This window comes from Oncorhynchus clarkii, chromosome 17 (assembly GCF_045791955.1).
Source record: "Oncorhynchus clarkii lewisi isolate Uvic-CL-2024 chromosome 17, UVic_Ocla_1.0, whole genome shotgun sequence".
Taxonomy (NCBI): domain Eukaryota; kingdom Metazoa; phylum Chordata; class Actinopteri; order Salmoniformes; family Salmonidae; genus Oncorhynchus; species Oncorhynchus clarkii.
This window is the reverse complement of record NC_092163.1, coordinates 2,868,597-2,884,191: the sequence shown is the minus strand read 5'-3', so window position 1 is coordinate 2,884,191 and position 15,595 is coordinate 2,868,597. Positions and strand designations below refer to the sequence as shown.

Sequence of the window (15,595 nt, the reverse complement as noted above, 5' to 3'; positions counted from 1 at the left end):
GGGTATGGTAGTTGGTCCCAGGCGCAGGTTTGTGTCAAGAACTGCAATGCTGCTGGGTTTTTCCAGCTTCCCATGTGATTTGTTTTCTCATGAGCATGGCCTTATTTCTATTACAGCATATTGGATGACTGTCATTCATATTCCATTCACCCTGTTCAATGTAACAGCAACAGGTTTAGGCTACTATATGATACTAGAATTTTCCCTATACCCATCATGAGATTGCTACAACCTAGCCTATGAATGGAAGTTTAGAACGTAGGTACACACAGGTCAAGGTATATTTTTTAGGTGACAGACAGTGACACATGGACAGACAGTCGTGAAGACATCACCAACTAATTATCATGGTCCAAACACACCAAGACAGTCGTGAAGAGGGCACAACAACAACTTTTCCACCTCAGGAGAGTGAAAAGATTTGGCATGGGTCCCCAGATCCTCAAAAAGTTCTACAGCTGCACCATCGAGAGCATCCTGACCGGTTGCATCACCGCCTGGTATGGCAACTGCTCGGCATCTGACCGTAATGCACTACAGAGGGTTGTGAACATCACTGGGGTCAAGCTTCCTGCCATCCTGGACCTATATAAAGAAAGCCCAACAAAAAATCAGATACTCCAGTCACCCAAGTCATAGACTGTTTTCTCTGCTCCCGCACGTCAAGCGGTACCGGAGCGCCAAGTCTAGAACCAAAAGGCTCCTTAACAGCTTCTACCCCCAAGCCATAAGACTGCTGAACAATTAATTAAATGGCCACCTGGACTATTTACATTGACCCCTCCATTTGTTTTGTCCACTGCTGCTACTCGCTGTTTATTATCTATGAAATGTCACTTCACCCCTACCTACATGTACAAACTACCTCGACTAACCTGTACCCCCGCACATTGACTCGGTACCAGTACCCCCTGTATATAGCCTCCACATTGACTCGGTACCAGTACCCCCTGTATATAGCCTCCACATTGACTTGGTACCAGTACCCCCTGTATATAGCCTCCACATTGACTCGGTACCAGTACCCCCTGTATATAGCCTCCACATTGACTCGGTACCAGTACCCCCTGTATATAGCCTCCACATTGACTTGGTACCAGTACCCCCTGTATATAGCCTCCACATTGACTCGGTACCAGTACCCCCTGTATATAGCCTCCACATTGACTCGGTACCAGTACCCCCTGTATATAGCCTCCACATTGACTTGGTACCAGTACCCCCTGTATATAGCCTCCACATTGACTCGGTACCAGTACCCCCTGCATATAGCCTCCACATTGACTCGGTACCAGTACCCCCTGTATATAGCCTCCACATTGACTCGGTACCAGTACCCACTGTATATAGCCTCCACATTGACTTGGTACCAGTACCCCCTGTATATAGCCTCCACATTGACTCGGTACCAGTACCCCCAGTATAAAGCCTCCACATTGACTCTGTACTGGTACCCCCTGTATATAGCCTCCACATTGACTCGGTACCAGTACCCCCTGTATATAGCCTCCACATTGACTCTGTACTGGTACCCCCTGTATATAGCCTCCACATTGACTCGGTACCAGTACCCCCTGTATATAGCCTCCACATTGACTCGGTACCAGTACCCCCTGTATATAGCCTCCACATTGACTCTGTACTGGTACCCCCTGTATACAGCCTTGTTATTGTTATTTTATTGTGTTACTTTTTATTATTTTTTACTTTAGTTCATTTGCTCAAATGTTCGTAACTCTTCTTGAACTCTACTGTTAGTTAAAGGGCTTGTAAGTAAACATTTCACTGTAAGGTCTACACTTGTTGTATTCGGCGCATGTGACAAATAAAGTTTGATTTTATTTGACAAATTCAGGCATGTTTATCCCATTTTTTTCTGTTTAAGAAACCTTTGTCAACAGAATCGGCAGAATGAATACACCACAGTTCACTTTCATAACAGCCACGTTGTATTCCTTCTCTCCTCCTCTCACCTTTTCCCTTTGCTTCTGGACTTCAATGCACAGCACATCAGCTGTATGTGACCAGGAAAGAAAACATTTACAAGCCAAACCATTTCATAACTGAAACACACAGCCTACATCGTTGTCACCATATTAGCTAAAGTAACATCATAGTCAACAGAGCTAATAGAACTAACGCGTTAGTAAACCTGCTACAATCATGCAGTAACGTTACAGTGTACAGTCAGTAAGCAGTTTAGCATTTACATTGGTGGACCCCGGTGGCAATAAATTAGTAAAACCAAAAGCTTACCTTGACTTGGAAGAGTTCCAGTGTTGTGTTGGATAGTCATAGCCAGCTAGCTAACATAGCATCCCTCTGTTTGAGCAGGGTGTTTCAGTAGGCTAAACTAGCTAGCTGCAATTGCTAGCTAAGTAAGTGAAGTGAAAGTGAAAATGAAAGTGGAAAATAAAATATATCTCTCTCTCGCTTCTCCTTCATTTTGGAATAAATTAATTTGTTCAAAACTGTTCAACAATTATCTTTCTCTCTCTTTGAGTCAACTACTCACAACATTTTATGCACTGCAGTTCTAGCTAGCTGTAGCTTATGCTTTGAGTACTGGATTCATTCTCTGATCCTTTCATTGGATGGACAACATGTCCGTTCATGCAGCAAGAGCTCTGATAGGTTGGAGGACGTCCTCCGGAAGTTGTCATAATTACTGATTAAGTCTATGGAAGGGCTTGGGATCCATGAGCCTCCTAGGTTTTCTATTAAAGTCAATGTACCCTGAGGAGGATGGAAAATAGTATGTTTTATTCAATTATTTGGTGATGTGATTATATTTAGTATAGTTTCATCCAGAAATTATGTTTTTAATGTTTTACCAATTTATTTTGTTCTGAAAATCACTCAGGAGGATGGTCCTCCCCTTTCTCCTCTGAGGAGCCTCCACTGAACCCAAAGGACATCCAGCCAACTTTACACAATTGTGGGAAACATTGGAGTCAACGTGTGCCAGCATCCATGTGGAACGCTTTGGACACCTTGAAGAGTTCATGCCCCACACGAATTGAGTCTCTTCTGAGGGAAAGGGGGAGGTTCCTAGTCCATATTAGGACGTTTTTTTCCCTCCAAATGTTTGGTATGATCAGTGTACATATAAAAATAAAATATTGCATGACCGAAAGCACAGACCAAAGGAATTCCCAGAGCTAGCCATCCCTGAGACTGTGTATGATAACACCAACTCTTACCTCTAATGGTTATTGTAGATGTTAGCTACAGAGGGAGTTACTGTCAAAGAGCTTTATAAATGCCAAGAGAGCAATGAATGGACCTACGTGACCACAAAGAGGGTCAGCCTACTTCCTGATGGAGAATGCAGGGACGTGTACTTAACCTGTACCCATAATAAAACAAATTGCACTCTGGTCAAATGCATCTAATGGCTTTAATGAAGTGGCAGCTGCATTCATATAGATGATGTCACCATAGTCTGGGACCAGTAAGAACATCGATTGAATGATCTGCTTTGTACTATTAATCAAGAGGCCTGACCTCTTTCTATAGAATACCCTTTTAATACTCAGCATCTTAATGAACTAACTCATCAATATGTTGTTTAAAAGACAGCTTAACGTCTAGACAGAAACCCAGCCTAAAACCCCAACCCCAACTCAGCATCTTAATGAACTAACTCATCAATCAGCTGAACTTCAGATACACCATACAAGGTACATAAACTTCAATCATTGGAATCATTTTTGTTCACTCTAGAAAACAACATATACAATGCCTTGCGAAAGTATTCGGCCCCCTTGAACTTTGCAACCTTTTGCCACATTTCAGGCTTCAAACATAAAGATATAAAACTGTATTTTTTTGTGAAGAATCAACAACAGTGGGACACAATCATGAAGTGGAACGACATTTATTGGATATTTCAAACTTTTTTAACAAATCAAAAACTGAAAAATTGGGCGTGCAAAATTATTCAGCCCCTTTACTTTCAGTGCAGCAAACTCTCTCCAGAAGTTCAGTGAGGATCTCTGAATGATCCAATGTTGACCTAAATGACTAATGATGATAAATACAACACACCTGTGTGTAATCAAGTCTCTGTATAAATGCACCTGCACTGTGATAGTCTCAGAGGTCCGTTAAAAGCGCAAAGAGCATCATGAAGAACAAGGAACACACCAGGCAGGTCCGAGATACTGTTGTGAAGAAGTTTAAAGCCGGATTTGGATACAAAAAGATTTCCCAAGCTTTAAACATCCCAAGGAGCACTGTGCAAGCGATAATATTGAAATGGAAGGAGTATCAGACCACTGCAAATCTACCAAGACCTGGCCGTCCCTCTAAACTTTCAGCTCATACAAGGAGAAGACTGATCAGAGATGCAGCCAAGAGGACCATGATCACTCTGGATGAACTGCAGAGATCTACAGCTGAAGTGGGAGACTCTGTCCATAGGACAACAATCAGTCGTATATTGCACAAATCTGGCCTTTATGGAAGAGTGGCAAGAAGAAAGCCATTTCTTAAAGATATCCATAAAAAGTGTCGTTTAAAGTTTGCCACAAGCCACCTGGGAGACACACCAAACATGTGGAAGAAGGTGCTCTGGTCAGATGAAACCAAAATTGAACTTTTTGGCAACAATGCAAAACGTTATGTTTGGCGTAAAAGCAACACAGCTCATCACCCTGAACACACCATCCCCACTGTCAAACATGGTGGTGGCAGCATCATGGTTTGGGCCTGCTTTTCTTCAGCAGGGACAGGGAAGATGGTTAAAATTGATGGGAAGATGGATGGAGCCAAATACAGGACCATTCTGGAAGAAAACCTGATGGAGTCTGCAAAAGACCTGAGACTGGGACGGAGATTTGTCTTCCAACAAGACAATGATCCAAAACATAAAGCAAAATCTACAATGGAATGGTTCAAAAATAAACATATCCAGGTGTTAGAATGGCCAAGTCAAAGTCCAGACCTGAATCCAATCGAGAATCTGTGGAAAGAACTGAAAACTGCTGTTCACAAATGCTCTCCATCCAACCTCACTGAGCTCGAGCTGTTCTGCAAGGAGGAATGGGAAAAAAAATTCAGTCTCTCGATGTGCAAAACTGATAGAGACATACCCCAAGCGACTTACAGCTGTAATCGCAGCAAAAGGTGGTGCTACAAAGTATTAACTTAAGGGGGCTGAATAATTTTGCACGCAAAATTTTTCAGTTTTTGATTTTTAAAAAAAGTTTGAAATATCCAATAAATGTCGTTCCACTTCATGATTGTGTCCCACTTGTTGTAGACTTTCTTCACAAAAAATACAGTTTTATATCTTTATGTTTGAAGCCTGAAATGTGGCAAAAGGTCGCAAAGTTCAAGGGGGCCGAATACTTTCGCAAGGCACTGTACTTAGTTTTACACAGATTCAATAATAATTGAAGGTCAGTAAAGGTTCTGTAAAATAATGTAGTTCAGATGGAGCCCGATCAGCATACTGTAGTTCAGACAGAGCCCGATCAGCATACTGTAGTTCAGATAGAGCCCGATCACCATACTGTAGTTCAGATAGAGCCTGATCACCATACTGTAGTTCAGATAGAGCATGATCAGCATACTGTAGTTCAGATAGAGCCTGATCAGCATACTGTAGTTCAGATAGAGCCTGATCAGCAGACTGTAGTTCAGATAGAGCCTGATCAGCATACTGTAGTTCAGATAGAGCCTGATCAGCATACTGTAGTTCAGATAGAGCCTGATCAGCAGACTGTAGTTCAGATAGAGCCTGATCAGCAGACTGTAGTTCAGATAGAGCCTGATCAGCAGACTGTAGTTCAGATGGAGCCCGATCAGCAGACTGTAGTTCAGATAGAGCCTGATCACCATACTATAGTCCAGATAGAGCCTGATCAGCATACTGTAGTTCAGTTAGAGCCTGATCAGCAGACTGTAGTTCAGATAGAGCCTGATCAGCATACTGTAGTTCAGATAGAGCCTGATCAGCATACTGTAGTTCAGATAGAGCCTGATCAGCAGGGTGGGCAATATAGTACACAACTGTATCGTCTGCAGACAGATGCAGGTAACAGTTGATTTTGGCAAAACGACATTGTTAATGTAAACAATATAGTTGTTTATTAGACATTCTAACATATAACACAATGCCGAGGTACTAAAGATTTTATATGCAACATTTGAACAACAATTCGACCACCCCCTGGGTTGTGATGTATATGACATTCTAACAACAATTTGACCACCCCTGGGTTGTGATGTATATGACATTCTAACAACAATTTGACCACCCCTGGGTTGTGATGTATATGACATTCTAACAACAATTTGACCACCCCTGGGTTATGATGTATATGGGGCGGCAGGGTAGCCTAGTGGTTAGAGCGTTGGACTAGTAACCGGAAGGTTGCAAGTTCAAATCCCCGAGCTGACAAGGTACACATCTGTCATGAACAGACAGTTAACCCACTGTTCCTAGGCCGTCATTGAAAATAAGAATTTGTTCTTAACTGACTTGTCTGGTTAAATAAAGGTAAACATTTTTTTTGATATATATATAAAAAAATGACATTGTAACAACAATTTGACAACATTGTATTATGTTATGTGACTCTGACATTGTGTTATGTGACTCTGACATTGTGTTATGTGACTCTGACATTGTATTATGTTATGTGACTCTGACATTGTGTTATGCGACACTGACATTGTGTTATGTGACTCTGACATTGTATTATGTTATGTGACTCTGACATGGTATTATGTTATGTGACTCTGACATTGTATTATGTTATGTGACTCTGACATGGTATTATGTTATGTGACTCTGACATGGTATTATGTTATGTGACTCTGACATGGTATTATGTTATGTGACTCTGACATTGTATTATGTTATGTGACTCTGACATGGTATTATGTTATGTGACAGTAGCATAAGTTTACAGTACCAGTCAAACGTTGGACACACCTGCTCATTCAAGGGTTTTTCTTTATTTTTTACTATTTTCTACATTATAGCATAATAGATGAAGACATCAACACTATGAAATAGCAGTGAAGTCCTATTACCAGTCAGATAGGAAGTAGCAGTGAAGTCCTATTACCAGTCAAATAGGAAGTAGCAGTGAAGTCCTATTACCAGTCAGATAGGAAGTAGCAGTGAAGTCCTATTACCAGTCAAATAGGAAGTAGCAGTGAAGTCCTATTACCAGTCAGACAGGAAGTAGCAGTGAAGTCCTATTACCAGTCAGATAGGAAGTAGCAGTGAAGTCCTATTACCAGTCAGATAGGAAGTAGCAGTGAAGTCCTATTACCAGTCAGATAGGAAGTAGCAGTGAAGTCCTATTACCAGTCAGATAGGAAGTAGCAGTGAAGTCCTATTACCAGTCAGATAGGAAGTAGCAGTGAAGTCCTATTACCAGTCAAATAGGAAGTAGCAGTGAAGTCCTATTACCAGTCAGATAGGAAGTAGCAGTGAAGTCCTATTACCAGTCAAATAGGAAGTAGCAGTGAAGTCCTATTACCAGTCAGATAGGAAGTAGCAGTGAAGTCCTATTACCAGTCAGATAGGAAGTAGCAGTGAAGTCCTATTACCAGTCAGATAGGAAGTAGCAGTGAAGTCCTATTACCAGTCAGATAGGAAGTAGCAGTGAAGTCCTATTACCAGTCAGATAGGAAGTAGCAGCGAAGTCCTATTACCAGTCAGATAGGAAGTAGCAGCGAAGTCCTATTACCAGTCAGATAGGAAGTAGCAGCGAAGTCCTATTACCAGTCAGATAGGAAGTAGCAGCGAAGTCCTATTACCAGTCAGATAGGAAGTAGCAGTGAAGTCCTATTACCAGTCAGATAGGAAGTAGCAGTGAAGTCCTATTACCAGTCAGACAGGAAGTAGCAGTGAAGTCCTATTACCAGTCAGATAGGAAGTAGCAGTGAAGTCCTATTACCAGTCAGATAGGAAGTAGCAGTGAAGTCCTATTACCAGTCAGATAGGAAGTAGCAGCGAAGTCCTATTACCAGTCAGATAGGAAGTAGCAGCGAAGTCCTATTACCAGTCAGATAGGAAGTAGCAGCGAAGTCGTATTACCAGTCAGATAGGAAGTAGCAGCGAAGTCCTATTACCAGTCAGATAGGAAGTAGCAGTGAAGTCCTATTACCAGTCAGATAGGAAGTAGCAGTGAAGTCCTATTACCAGTCAGATAGGAAGTAGCAGTGAAGTCCTATTACCAGTCAGATAGGAAGTAGCAGTGAAGTCCTATAACCAGTCAGATAGGAAGTAGCAGTGAAGTCCTATTACCAGTCAGATAGGAAGTAGCAGTGAAGTCCTATTACCAGTCAGATAGGAAGTAGCAGTGAAGTCCTATTACCAGTCAGATAGGAAGTAGCAGTGAAGTCCTATTACCAGTCAGATAGGAAGTAGCAGTGAAGTCCTATTACCAGTCAGACAGGAAGTAGCAGTGTCAACACTGCAAAGTGGCTGGGATGTCCTCCACTGAGTCCACCATCCTCTCCACCATAAACACATTCTGTTGTCTGCACACCTCTGACCACAGATCAAATCAAATCAAATTAAATGTTATTGGTCTCATACACACATTTCTCTGATGTTATCGCAGGTGTAGCGAAACAGTACAGTAATATCTAACAAAACAACACATGCAAATCCCCACAATTTCTTTTAAGAAATGGATGAAGAAATATTGAGAAATAGTAGACCGAGCAATGTCAGAGTCCGGAATATAATTATACAGTTGGTTTACAATGTCAGAGTCCGGAATATAATTATACAGTTGGTTTACAATGTCAGAGTCCGGAATATAATTATACAGTTGGTTTACAATGTCTATGATGGTGTATATAGACATTATGGACCGTATTTTAATAGGAAAGGTGTGAACAGCAGTAGTTATATAGGATAAGCCTTGACTAGAATACAGGGTGGAGTACTGGGTGGTAAACGGCTAGTAACAGTGACTAAGTTCAGGACAGGGTACTGGGCGGAGGCCGGGCTAGTGGTGACAATTTAACAGTCTGATGACCTGGAGATAGACCACATATTAACCACACAATAAGTATTGTGGTGGCAGCATCATGTTATGGGTATCCTTGTCACTGGCAGTGATTGGGGTTTGTCAGGATCAAAATAAATATGAAAGGAGCAAAGCCCAGGTAAAAAGTTAGAGGGGAAACCCACCTCAGTCTTCTGAAAACTTGTTTCCATCACATCTGTCTTGAGTTTTTTTATACGGTATGACTTGACTCAAATAAAAACTTTGGATGGAAACGTGGTTAATCAATCTGTATACAGCCTAATTATTTCCCCATCAGGAAGCTCCGGTAAACAGTGGTTGTAGTGCACTGCTGCCACCACCAGGCCTGGAGTCCACTTTGTTGATAGCTAGCTGCTGTGCGGACAAAGACGTAGCAGCTAGCTAACTGGCTAGCAATCAACCTATTGTGTGTATTGAACATTCATATTGGACTTGCATTTGTAAGACTTCTCACCTGTGTGCAGTTTCATGTGTTCTTTCAGCTTTCCTGAATGGTTAAATCTCTTTCCACAGTGGGAGCAGTGGTAGGGCTTCTCCCCGGTGTGTATTCGCTCATGAGCTTTCAGGTTTCCTAACTGGGTAAAACTCTTTCCACACTGGGAGCAGCAGTAAGGCTTCTCTCCTGTGTGTATTCGCTCATGAACTTTCAGGCATCGTAAATGCGTAAAATGCTTTGCGCACTGGGAGCAGTGGTAAGGCTTCTCCCCTGTGTGGATTCTCTCATGGCTTTTAAGTGACTGTGATGAGTAATATATCTTCCCACAGTCTAAGCATTTGTAAGGTTTCTCACCTGTGTGTACTCGCTCATGAGCTTTCAGGTTTCCTAACTGGGTAAAACTCTTTCCACACTGGGAGCAGCGGTAAGGCTTCTCCCCTGTGTGTATTCGCTCATGAGCTTTCAGGCTTCCTAAATGGGTAAAACGCTTTGCACACTGGGTGCAATGGTATGGCTTCTCCCCTGTGTGTATTCGCTCGTGACCTTTAAGGGTTCGTAACAATTTGAAACTCTTTCCACACTGGGAGCAATGGTGTGGCTTCGCTCCTGTGTGTGTCCGCTTATGTCTTTTCAGGCTTCCTAACTTGGTAAAACTCTTTCCAATCTGGGAGCAGAGGTGTCGTCTTGCTGGTTTGGACGTCTTTGGTTCCTCCAAGTTTGGTTTTCCTCCTGCCAAAGACAGTGTTAATTATTGTGTAGAAGTCGGTTTCTTTTTACTACATGAATATTGAAAAATATAAACATGAATATTGAAAACAAATGTTTGTATTATTTTTAAATAGTTGAACATAATATACTTTAAGGGTATATCAGTTCCAGGATCTCTGCTAGTGTTAAAGTTATGGGCCATTTTATACAGAGAAATTAGCGAAGGACATGTAATTTAAGGTTACCTAAAATAACCCCAGTTCTATGATATTATACGCCTCGTTAGGGGCGGAGTCTAGGGAGATCCAGTCAAACAACGTCAATCGAGCAAAGGCCAATAGCAGACCACGCCACTTCCATATTAGGGACATAGCCGCTCCCGTCTTCCATGTGTGAAAGGTAACCTGGTGAATATCATAGAATCTATTTTAAGTTCTATTTCAATGACTCGTTAGTCTTTCACTTTCGGGATAGAGTCAACTACCATAGAGCTCATATACTCTCCAATGTCAAGTCTAGACAGGATCATCCCTCAGAGGTCCCCACTCTACTCACCGTATGTGTAGTGATGTCCAGTCAGTAGAACCTCATGAAGGTTCATCACCACAACATGCATCATTACAGATCTCTTGAACAGAGATGCCTTTAAACAATGTATATGTTGTAGCCAGACCTCTGGTGGATTGAGCCATCAAGCCCTCTGGAGGTGTCAGATCCTTGCTACTATAGAACCTCATGAAGGTATATCACCACAACATGCATCATTACAGATCTCTTGAACAGAGATGCCTTTAAACAATGTATATGTTGTAGCCAGACCTCTGGTGGATTGAGCCATCAAGCCCTCTGGAGGTGTCAGATCCTTGCTACTATAGAACCTCATGAAGGTATATCACCACAACATGCATCATTACAGATCTCTTGAACAGAGATGCCTTTAAACAATGTATATGTTGTAGCCAGACCTCTGGTGGATTGAACCATCAAGCCCTCTGGAGGTGTCAGATCCTTGCTGCTATAGAACCTCATGAAGGTTCATCACCACAACATGCATCATTACAGATCTCTTGAACAGAGATGCCTTTAAACAATGTATATGTTGTAGCCAGACCTCTGGTGGATTGAGCCATCAAGCCCTCTGGAGGTGTCAGATCCTTGCTACTATAGAACCTCATGAAGGTATATTTTTATTTGTATTTATTTAACCCTTTGTGTTGAGAAGTAGAGGATCACCAGTTTCAGTCCAGTATGGGAACAGGAACAACGGAGGAAACTAAACTGTTAGCAGCACACTGTCGTCAGTTACACATGACATCAATAAAGTTAGTCATTTCAAAATTAAGACATTAAGGTCTATATGTTGGAGTCGTCCCCCCCCCCCACCCCAAATAATGCTTTTCATTCAATCAAATTTCATAGCTTTTAGAAAAGGCTTACAGAACTTGTTTTAAAATACATATACCTTGATGAAGACAGCTTGGCTGTCAAAACATTGGATATAAAAGTTTTGCATCTGAGCTCCTAGAATGTGATCTGAGCTCCTAGAATGTGATCTGAGCTCCTAGAATGTGATTTGAGCTCCTGGAATGTGATCTGAGCTCCTAGAATGTGATCTGAGCTCCTAGAATGTGATCTGAGCTCCTAGAATGTGATCTGAGCTCCTAGAATGTGATCTGAGCTCCTAGAATGTGCTCTGAGCTCCTAGAATGTGATCTGAGCTCCTAGAATGTGATCTGAGCTCCTAGAATGTGATCTGAGCTCCTAGAATGTGCTCTGAGCTCCTAGAATGTGCTCTGAGCTCCTAGAATGTGATCTGAGCTCCTAGAATGTGATCTGAGCTCCTAGAATATGATCTGAGCTCCTAGAATGTGATCTGAGCTCCTAGAATGTGATCTGAGCTCCTAGAATGTGATCTGAGCTCCTAGAATGTGCGGTTCTCCTTTATTTTCAAGTTTTCTACTCAGCACCTCGCCTAAAAAGGTGTGCGTTTCTTTTTCTTCTAGATGAAAATATACATTTGCCATTTTTAATGAGCTCTGTAGAGCAGATGTTAATGAAGCAATACAGACCACATTGAAGTGTCTGGAGTTTAGTTCTAGAGTATTGTAAAGATACTGGGACAGGCAATGTAACTATGTTTTTAGGAAAACATGAACCTTACATTGGATCATCTTGAAACTTTCTCTCTAATGCTAACTTTCATCAAGGTTTTATATGGTCTATTGGTTTCTCTCTTTTCATTGGCAGAATCATTTTTCAGTGTTATGATATTCATAACATCCATATCCACCAGTCTATCTTCCTGTCAACTAACAGAACTCTGGTGGTTGTTTGGTAACAGATACCAGTCTATCTTCCTGTCAACTAACAGAACTCTGCTGGTTGTCCTGGTAACAGATACCAGTGGGCAGATCTATTGTATTTGTTCAAACTAAACTACAAAACTTACTTTGATGTGTCAAATCTGATCCTTTCATCTCTTCTCCTCCCCTCACAGTTCCACTCAGCCCCGTTGTTTTCCTGCAGTCCACCAGCAGCACAGACAACCTCTTCATACCCAGCAGTAAGGTGCCACCGGGAGAGGCACGACACGAGGACTCCAGGAGGGAGGAATGGCTAGCGTTGTCCTGGTAACCGTAAAGAGGGGACACAGGCGCATATCATTATGAATGCTGATGTCACTGTTGTCATAAAGTGCTTTACAGAAACCCAGCCCAGACCCAGATAGAGCAAGCTGTATGCTAGACCAGACCAAGCTGTATGCTAGACCAGACCAAGCTGTATGCTAGACCAGATCAAGCTGTACCATCTGGTGATCTGATCTGGAGAGACTCTTCTCTGCCTCGTCAGCATCAGGATGTTGTTGAGGCTCCCCAGAGGATCCAGGATAGTCATGTCTCTCTCCTGTGTGAATGAGAACATCCAACAGATGGTGAACTTATGATCTACTATTACAATCACAGTCTTACCAGAGGCATTAATATGTCTAAAAAAGGCCTAAAATGGCCACTTTCATCATGATTTTGTAAAATATTGTTTGTGATGCAAATGTAAAAGTCTCGTTCCACAAAATGGGTGGCTTTTGCGTCCCTTTGATATTTTAAGTAGAAAATATGCTCCAATATTGCATTTTTAAAAGACTGTTACATTAGATGTAGACCACATGGAGAATTCAATACATCTCATTTAAAAGTCCCCAAAATATATGTACCAACTGCAGAATGAACATTTAACAATTTATAGAGTACGAAACATATTTAAGTGTAGAACTTCAGTAGAATGCCCCTTAAAAACCCCACATTAGTTCAACAACGGCATAGTTCGTGCCCCTGTTTAAGACAGTACTCACTGGTGTTAATCTGATATTCTGTATCCTCCTCTTTCACTCCCAAAACGTCTTCCTCCTTCACCTTTATTGAGATAGAATCCTCTTCCTCTCTAAAAGGTTCTTTCTCTTCTTTCACTGTAACAGCCTCCTCTTCTTTCACTGTAACAGCCTCCTCTTCTTTCACTGTAACAGCCTCCTCTTCTTTCACTGTAACAGCCTCCTCTTCTTTCACTATAATAGCCTCCTCTTCCACGACAATGTTCAGTCCCAGAGCTTCTTTCTCCGTCCAGCAGACCTCCTCTTCTTTAGCAGGGGAGGAGTAGTTTAGTGAGCTCATGGTCAGGGATGTTAGCTAGTTAGTTAGCATTAGCGACTAGCCTAGTGCTAGGCTCAGTATCAATCTTAAAAACAAGTTTGCAAATTGAACAAGCAAATTAGGTTAAAGGTCATCAGTTGATAAGTCAACAGAAATGTGTTTAAAACATTGAGATTAGCTAATGTTCACAAACACGGTGTAAAGCGTCAATCTATTCTTTTCATGTTGGCTAGCAAGCTACCGAGGTGGTTGAAAGAGTAGCCGTGTTGTTGTTCCTGAGGAAGCGTCCCGTCCAGTCCATTATACGTCACACAAGAAGCATCTCCTGAAAGACGCAGATCGCCACCTGCTGGTTGGAGTGGGTAACGCAGTTTGGAAACAATAGTTATTACACTTTTTGTGATGGAAAGAACGTCGTAATAATTTAACAATAAACAGATATATTTTCTCTTACGTCTTACAAATAATACTTTCCTGTACACAGACGTAGAAGCTTAATATGAATATGTAGATGATGAATAAATACTTCTATGAATAGGTAGTGTGTTGATATACATTTTCTCTGTTCATTTTCACATTCGTTTTTATCTACATGTGACCATACTTTTCCCTTAAAGCCACGCTCTATAAGATACAAATCATCCTGTAAACAACAGAACAAATGCATCACATGCAAATAGCACTTGATTATCTGTAGTGCTTTACACTGGGTAGACAAAACATTAAGAACAACTGCTCCTTCCATGACTTAGAAAGACTGGGTGAATCCAGGCTAAAGCTACGATCCCTTATTGATGTCACTAGTTAAATCCACTTCAATCCGTGTAGATGAAGGGGGAGAGTCAGGTTAAATAAGGAATTTTAAAGCCCAAGATAATTGAGGCATGGATTGTGCATGTGTACCATTCAGAGGGTGAATGGGGAAGACAAAATGTGTAAGTGTTTTTGAACAGGGTCTGGTAATAGGAGCCAGGTGCACCAGTTTGTGTCAAGAACTGCAACACTACAGTTTTTCAGCTCAAGTTTCCCATGTGTACCAAGAATGGTCCACCACCCTAACAGTGGTGGTCAGTGCTGTTTAAGATGAGGGAGGACCATTTTGTTTTTCATGAGCATGGCCTTATTTCTACTACAGCATGTTGGATGACTGTCATTCAACTGTCATTCATATTCCATTCACCCAGTTCAATGTAACAGCGATAGGATTAGACTACTGTCATTCATATTCCATTCACCCAGTTCAATGTAACAGCGATAGGATTAGACTACTGTCATTCATATTCCATTCACCCAGTTCAATGTAACAGCGATAGGTTTAGACCACTACATGATACTCACATTTAAATTATTATTTGGTGACGTGATTATCTTTACTATAGTTTTATCTAAAAAAAGGTTTTACTTTTTATATGTTTTACCATTTACATTTTTATGAAAATCACTGAGGAGGATGGTGCTCCCCTTCCTCCTCTCAGGAGCCTTCTCTTCCTCCTCTGAGGAGCCTCCCCTTCCTCCTCTGAGGAGCATCCCCTTCCTCCTCTCAGGAGCATCCCCTTCCTCCTCTCAGGAGCATCCCCTTCCTCCTCTCAGGAGCATACCCTTCCTCCTCTCAGGGGCCTCCCCTTCCTCCTCTCTGGAGCCTCCCCTTCCTCCTCTGAGGAGCATCCCCTTCCTCTTCTGAGGAGCATCCCCTTCCTCCTCTGAGGAGCATCCCCTTCCTCCTCTGAGGAGCATCCCCTTCCTCCTCTCAGGAGCCTCCCCTTCCTCCTCTCAGGGTCTTC

The 15,595-nt window shown here is 41.9% G+C and overlaps 1 protein-coding gene across 1 annotated transcript in view; it reads left to right on the top strand.

Annotated features, from left to right (window-relative positions):
* LOC139370044 (zinc finger protein 345-like) overlaps nucleotides 1–15,595 on the top strand; it is a 637,497-nt gene that overhangs the window by 585,751 nt on the left and 36,151 nt on the right. The window lies entirely within an intron of this gene.